The following is a 7,218-nucleotide window of genomic DNA, read 5'->3' on the forward strand; positions in this document are numbered from 1 at the left end:
CAAATTACGTAGGTAGGTTAGTACTATCATCTTGGTTTTTTGTTTCCGTCTATGCATCTTAAAATTTGGCTTTGAAAATCAACGTAGTCGTTTTGAGGAAATTGAGGCAATTCTTCATTTCCTCAGTGAGTGATGAGTTGAATTTATTTCCTTATTCTTTTTTCCAAATGGTTCGAGCGAATTTTTTTGCCTCACTTCTCGTATGTGATTTTCCAAATCCATCCCTTGAATTGCTCTGGGGCGTTGAATGGCTTCCTGAGAAGTAATTATTCAAGGTCGATGGGCTAGAATTATTTCTCTGTACCTACCTATGTACGATCGCACATGCGTTGAAATAGACAGTTTGAAATGTAATCATGAATATTACGCAATTTTTAAATGACAATAAAATTTATGAATTTTCTGTTCCTATCCAATCAACAAACAGTACTCGTATTTCGACTTGAAGGCAATCAGCAAATTACTGTTTATCAAAACCAAATTTGGGAATGGTTTGGAATTTAATTTTTAATATTTTTTTATTCATGTGCAATTGATTTTATTTACTTAGTTGAATGTTTTACTTTTAATTTGGGCGCGTCGAGAAATTTATTTGACTTCATTTTAATAAAAGTAGTAGGTATATTCTAGGTAGGTATGTACTTTATAAATTATTTAAAAAAAGATGAAGAGATGAAAAATCAGCTTCCGGCTTCAAGTTGATATTTAAAAGCAATCTCAGCAACCAATGCAACCATCAACCGATATGGTGAAAGCAGATGCAAAAACCGTCTTGCAATCAGCGAATAGCTGATGGCTTGTTTACCAATTTTCTTGTATATTTTTGATATGTAAAACGCTCGCCATATTTGGCCATTCTTTTCTAATTTTTCTCACGATTGTGAACATTTTTCTTTGTGAGACGTAGAAGTTGTCAAAAGAAAGGAACGACTCATGTGTTTTAATATTTCCTTTGGGGGGTGTTGGAAAAATTTAGGAGAGAATCAAAAAAATTCTCAGTTGATGAAATTTTTTAGCAAAATTCTACCATGTTGTTTTTTCTTTCCGTCTGCATCTGTAGTCGTTTTGAGAAAATTGAAGCAATTCTTTATTTTCTCAGTGAGTGATGAGTTGAATTTGGTTCCTTATTCTTTTTTTTAAATCGTTCAAGCCAATTTTTCTGCTTCACTTCTCGTATTGATAATTTTCCAGATCCATCCCTTGAATTGCTCTGGGGCATTGAATATATGGCTTCCTGAAAAATACTTACTCAAGGTCGATGGACTAGAATTATTTTTCTGTACTTACCTAGTACGATTGCACATGCCTTTGAAATAGCCAGTTTGAAACGCAATCATGAATATTTTAGAAAGGGAAAAATATTTGCAACTCCATACTTATTCAATTCTGTGAGATTAAATCAGGAAATGAAAAATACTGTGTACTTTGTCTATCTTAAAACTTGAGTTCCAATCTTGCGAAGATTTAAATTTTAAAACAAAAAAAAAAAAGAAAGAAAAAAATCCTCTTGCAAGTGATGAACTAATGGTTCTTTTCAGTTATAGATGATGAATTATTACCTTATTACAGCTCAATTAGATCTTCTAACAAATTGCATCACACTAGCTAGATGACATTTTCTTTTGAACACGTTGATTGAGAGCTAGAGAGAAGAAACCTTTTTCCCCTCAAAAATATATATGTACTCTTTGAGGCCACGTATCTTCCTATCAGGGGCACCTCTGGAGGTGCCATTTTTTCTGTGACTGGCATTTCAAAATAATAATTCCACTTTTTGTTGAAATCCTGCGATTTTTTCATCAAATTTGCGGATTAGTATTCAAACTGCATTCGTCGAAAGTTGAAGCTTTGAAAAATGTGTAATTAGGTTTGGTACTTTTTATTCAGTTTCGAATGAATATCGAGAAATCAATTCCTGTCTTGGAAAAATAATTATTGAGACATATCGATATTGTTTACGAATTTCTCTAAAATATCCATATTATCAACATTAGCAAAATCATGCAACTCCATAAGTACTTCTTTACTTCTGTGGAATTCAATCAAAAAATTTAAAATACGCGTGTAGTGTTTCGGAAAACAAAAGTTCGAACTTCGACGTGTGATGATATTTATATAATGTGCCTGAAGTTACCTTGCAAGATAATCTTCGCCTTGGTAAATCGGAAGGCGAATTTACACTGTGCAAGTATGCAGGAAAGTTACTGGAATCGTACTTTGAGCACACCACAGTACAAGACCGTCAACTGACACATACCCTATAACCTTTGGACATCTTTTCTTGTACAGGAGGGGAGAGGAGGGGAGTTTTAAGTGGAAAAATAGCCGATTTCGAAGATAAAAATTTTTTTATACCAATACGAAGAGGGGTGCACCCAAGGTGGTGATGGTGGGTTGTAGTATATGCTAAGACTAACCTACCGTGCAATTTTCAGAATTTTTCTATGCATAGGAGGGGAGAGGGGGGAGTTTTAAGTGGAAAAATTGCCGATTTCGAGGATAAAAATTGTTTTTGACCAATACAAAGAGGGGTGCACCCAAGGTGGTGATGGTGGGTTGTAGTATATGCTAAGACTAACCTACCGTGCAATTTTCAGAATTTTTCTATGCATAGGAGGGGAGAGGGGGGAGTTTTAGGTGGAAAAATGGCCGATTTCGAGGATAAAAATTGTTTTTGACCAATACGAAGAGGGGTGCACCCAAGGTGGTGATGGTACGTTGTAGTATATGCTAAGACTAACCTACCGTGCAATTTTCAGAATTTTTCTATGCATAGGAGGGGAGAGGGGGGAGTTTTAGGTGGAAAAATAGCCGATTTCGAGGATAAAAATTGTTTTTGACCAATACGAAGAGGGGTGCACCCAAGGTGGTGATGGTACGTTGTAGTATATGCTAAGACTAACCTACCGTGCATCTATGCATAGGAGGGGAGAGGGGGGAGTTTTAGGTGGAAAAATAGCCGATTTCGAGGATAAAAATTGTTTTTGACCAATACGAAGAGGGGTGCACCCAAGGTGGTGATGCTAGGTATATCACAACCTAGCATCGTCACCTTGGCCGCACCCCTCTTTGTATTGGTATAAAAAAAATTTTATCATCGAAACTGGCAAATTTTCCACTTAAAACTCCCCCCCTCTCCCCTCCTATGCATAGAAAAATTCTTAAAATTGCACGGTAGGTTAGTCTTAGCATATACTACAACGTACCATCACCACCTTGGGTGCACCCCTCTTCGTATTGGTCAAAAACAATTTTTTCCCTCGAAAATGGCTATTTGTCCACTTAAAACTCCCCCCTCTCCCCTCCTATACATAGAAAAATTCTGAAAATTGCACGGTAAGTTCGTCTCGAGGTATATCACAACGTACCATCACCACCTTGGGCGCACCCCTCTTCGTATTGGTCAAAAACAATTTTTATCCTCGAAATCGGCTATTTTTCCACCTAAAACTCCCCCCTCTCCCCTCCTATGCATAGATGCACGGTAGGTTAGTCTTAGCATATACTACAACGTACCATCACCACCTTGGGTGCACCCCTCTTCGTATTGGTCAAAAACAATTTTTATCCTCGAAATCGGCTATTTTTCCACTTAAAACTCCCCCCTCTCCCCTCCTGTACAAGAAAAGATGTCCAAAGGTTATAGGGTATGTGTCAGTTGACGGTCTTGTACTGTGGTGTGCTCAAAATACGATTCCAGTAACTTTCCTGCATACTTGCACAGTGTAAATTCGCCTTCCGATTTACCAAGGCGAAGATTATCTTGCAAGGTAACTTCAGGCACATATTTAAATAACATATACGTACCTATTTAAAAACAAACAATTAAGCAGAAAGGTGAAAATCGTCTTGCAATCAGCGATTAACCTAAGGTTCTTTTCATATTCTATTTAGAACTTTTATCATTGCAGGGTTAAGTACTCGTATTTGAATATATAATCGGATCCAACGTGTTGAAGACATTTTGAAGATGAAATTTGATCAACAATTTGTGACCAATTTTGTTCGATACCTTTTTTCATGGTTATGGATTTCCAATGCCAAATTTGAAGATGCAGATGGAATCGAAAAGTCAAAATTGAAGAAAATTTGACTTGTAAAATCTCATCCGTAGATTAGTTTTTTCATTCCTTTTCTCAATTGTTCGTATTCGCATGAGAGACTTGAGAAGGAAAAAAAATACCCCAAAATACAACATTTAGTTAATTCCTTTTTTTTTTTTGCCAACCTTGACAGCTCACAGTAAAAAATTTTCCCATCGTTTGCATTTGCAATCGTCTCTATAGAGAACTGCGTGCAACTTTCCGTTCATTTGTCAGTAAATAAGTTAATTTACTTACTTTGGGGGTCTGCTAGTCCGCGTTCTCTTCAGCTGGAGGTTAATTGCTGGGATTTCACACGAGTTCTTTTTCGTGAAGAATGAAGGGATATGACCATATGTGCAAAAATCTCGGGATTTCATGCAGCAGAGCCTAAAAAATCTGGAAAAATGAGGGCACCAGGATATTTTATGTCATTTTCATCAAAATCTAAAACTTCTATTATTTGATCTAACTCGAGCTCATTCTTTTACATTTTGAAAATTTGCAATTAGTTTGGGTACTTTTTATTCAGTTTCAAATGAATATCGAGGAATCAATTCCTCTCTTGGAAAAATAATTATTGAGACATGTCGATATTAATTACGATCGAATTTCTCTAAAATATCCATATTATCAACATTCTCAAAATCATTATGATTTGCAACTCCGTACTTCTTTAATTCTGTGGAATTCAATCAATAGGTAAATAAAAAATATCGTGGAGTCTATCGAAAAACAAACGTTCAAAATTCGAATGTGTGACGATTGATACATAACATATTCAAAAACAAACAATGAAACGGAAAGAAAAAACCCCTCTTGCAATCATCGATCAACCGAGGGTTTCTTTCAAATCATGTTCTTGGGCCAAGCGTTTTCTTTGTGAGATGTAGAACTTGTCAAAAGAAAGGAACAACTCATGTGTTTTGATATCTCCTTTGGGGGTGCTGGAAAAATTTAGGAGAGAATCAAAAAAATTCTCAGTTGATGAAATTTTTTCAGCAAATTACTGGCAATTCTTCATTTCCTCAGTGAGTGATGAGTTGAATTTGGTTCCTTATTCTTTTTTTCAAATGGTTCAAGCCAATTTTTTTGCCTCACTTCTCGTATGTGATTTTCCAAATTCATCCCTTGAATTGCTCTGGGGTGTTGAATGGGTTCCTAAAAAATACTCATTCAAGTTTAAGGGTAGGTAGGCAGTAGGCACCTATGTAGAAAAAAATCTGTAAAAGCACAGATCGTTAATGCAACTTTGATGAAATCTTTAGTAAGCGTGGGTACTTGGAAACAATTTTTTTCCAAAAATTTTTAACAAAACGTTAGCAATGGATGTCGTTTGTATATTTTCAATCGTCTCTAGAGAATGAGAATCGCGTGCAACTTTCCGTTGATTTCTGAATAAATAAGTTGATTAAAAAAGTCAAACATTTCTCTATAAAATAGGTAGGTAGGTATATCCATATTACGTACTATCGTAACACAAAAGTTCCAATCTTGGCCGTGCGAAGATGTAAATTTAAAAACAAACTCAAAACAGAAAGAAAAAATCCTCTTGCAATCAGCGATCAACTGATGGTTCTTTTCAATCATATTTTACTATTATACTTCAGAACAAAATATATGTAAACTTGGTCAAAGTTGATCCAGTTAGATCAAACATTTCTCCCACAATTCTGTTTGGTGGGTTGGAGGGAGGGGGGGTTGCTCTTATTTCAACCCGAAACAGTATCTACCTGTACAATAACATTGATTTATACTTCAAATGATGTTTCGAAGTCACTTACCACATTGATTGCGTATAATTCTTCAAAAACATTCAAATCTGCTAATTTTCCATAAGTAAAGTGTTGGAATTTTTCCAAGTCCAGGGCCTTTTATAAGAAAGATAATGTATACCCCTTTAAAATCTCTATAATACTTTGTCAAAGAATAGGAGGAACAATATGTGATGTGAGACGAGATTATGGGTTGATTTGAATAAAATGATAATCAGATCAAATTATGATTATGAATTTGAATACCTATAAATTGGATCCAATTTGTTGAAGATATTAGAAAGATGATTGATCGAGAATTTGAAATATTTTGGTCAAGATATTGAGAAAAATTCTCAATTTCCAATTGAGTCATGATTTGAATTCAATTTTTTTTCTCAAACAACACAGGCCAATTTTTCAGTACAAATTCTTGTAGGTACTAAAATCTTTCTAATTTGTACGCTGAATTAGGTAAAGGTGTCGACAGGCTGTAGTTCTTCCTGCTTGCACATGCTGTGAAATGGCCTACCTATTCCAAATGCTATGAATCATGAATTTAGAAAGGGGAAAAATAACTTACCTTATTACAGCTCAATTCGATCGTCTAACAGACTATTGAAATAGTTTGGTCCGTCGTTTTCTTACGGGGACGAATTTTCTGTAGGATGGAGTACTGTTGCATTTGCAGTAATTTTACATGTGTCTATTTTTATGTAGAATGAAGTCATGCAGTAGAGCCATAAGAAATCTGGCAAAATGCGGGCATTTGAGAATTTTATGTCATTTTCATCAAAAATACAGCAAATATTTTTGTTATTTAATCGAACTCGAGCTCATTCTTTTGCATTTTGAAAATATGTAATTATGTTTGGTACTTTTTATTCAGTTTCAAATGAATATCGAGAAATCAGTCCCTCTGTTGGAAAAATAATTATCGACACCTATCGATATTATTTACGAATTTCTCTAATATATCCATATTATCAACATTCGCAAAATCATGCAACTCCATATGTAGGTACCTACCTACCTACTTCTTTACTTCTGTGGGATTCAATAAAGAAATTTAAAATACCGTGTAGTGTTTTGGAAAACAAAAGTTCGAACTTTGTACGTGTGATGATAAAGCATATACGTATTTAAAAACAAACAATAAAGCAGAAAGGAGAAACCCCTCTTGCAATCAGCGATCATCCAATGGTTCTTTTCAAATTACATGCAATGTATTGTTGAGCAGAGTTATGTACTCGTATTTGAATATAATCGGATCCAACGTCTTGAAGACATTTTGAGGATGAAATTCGATCCACAATTTGTGACCAATTTTGATCGAAACCTTTTTTCATGGTTACGGATTTCCAATGGCAAATTTCAAGATG

Source organism: Planococcus citri, chromosome 1 (assembly GCF_950023065.1).
Source record: "Planococcus citri chromosome 1, ihPlaCitr1.1, whole genome shotgun sequence".
NCBI lineage: Eukaryota > Metazoa > Arthropoda > Insecta > Hemiptera > Pseudococcidae > Planococcus > Planococcus citri.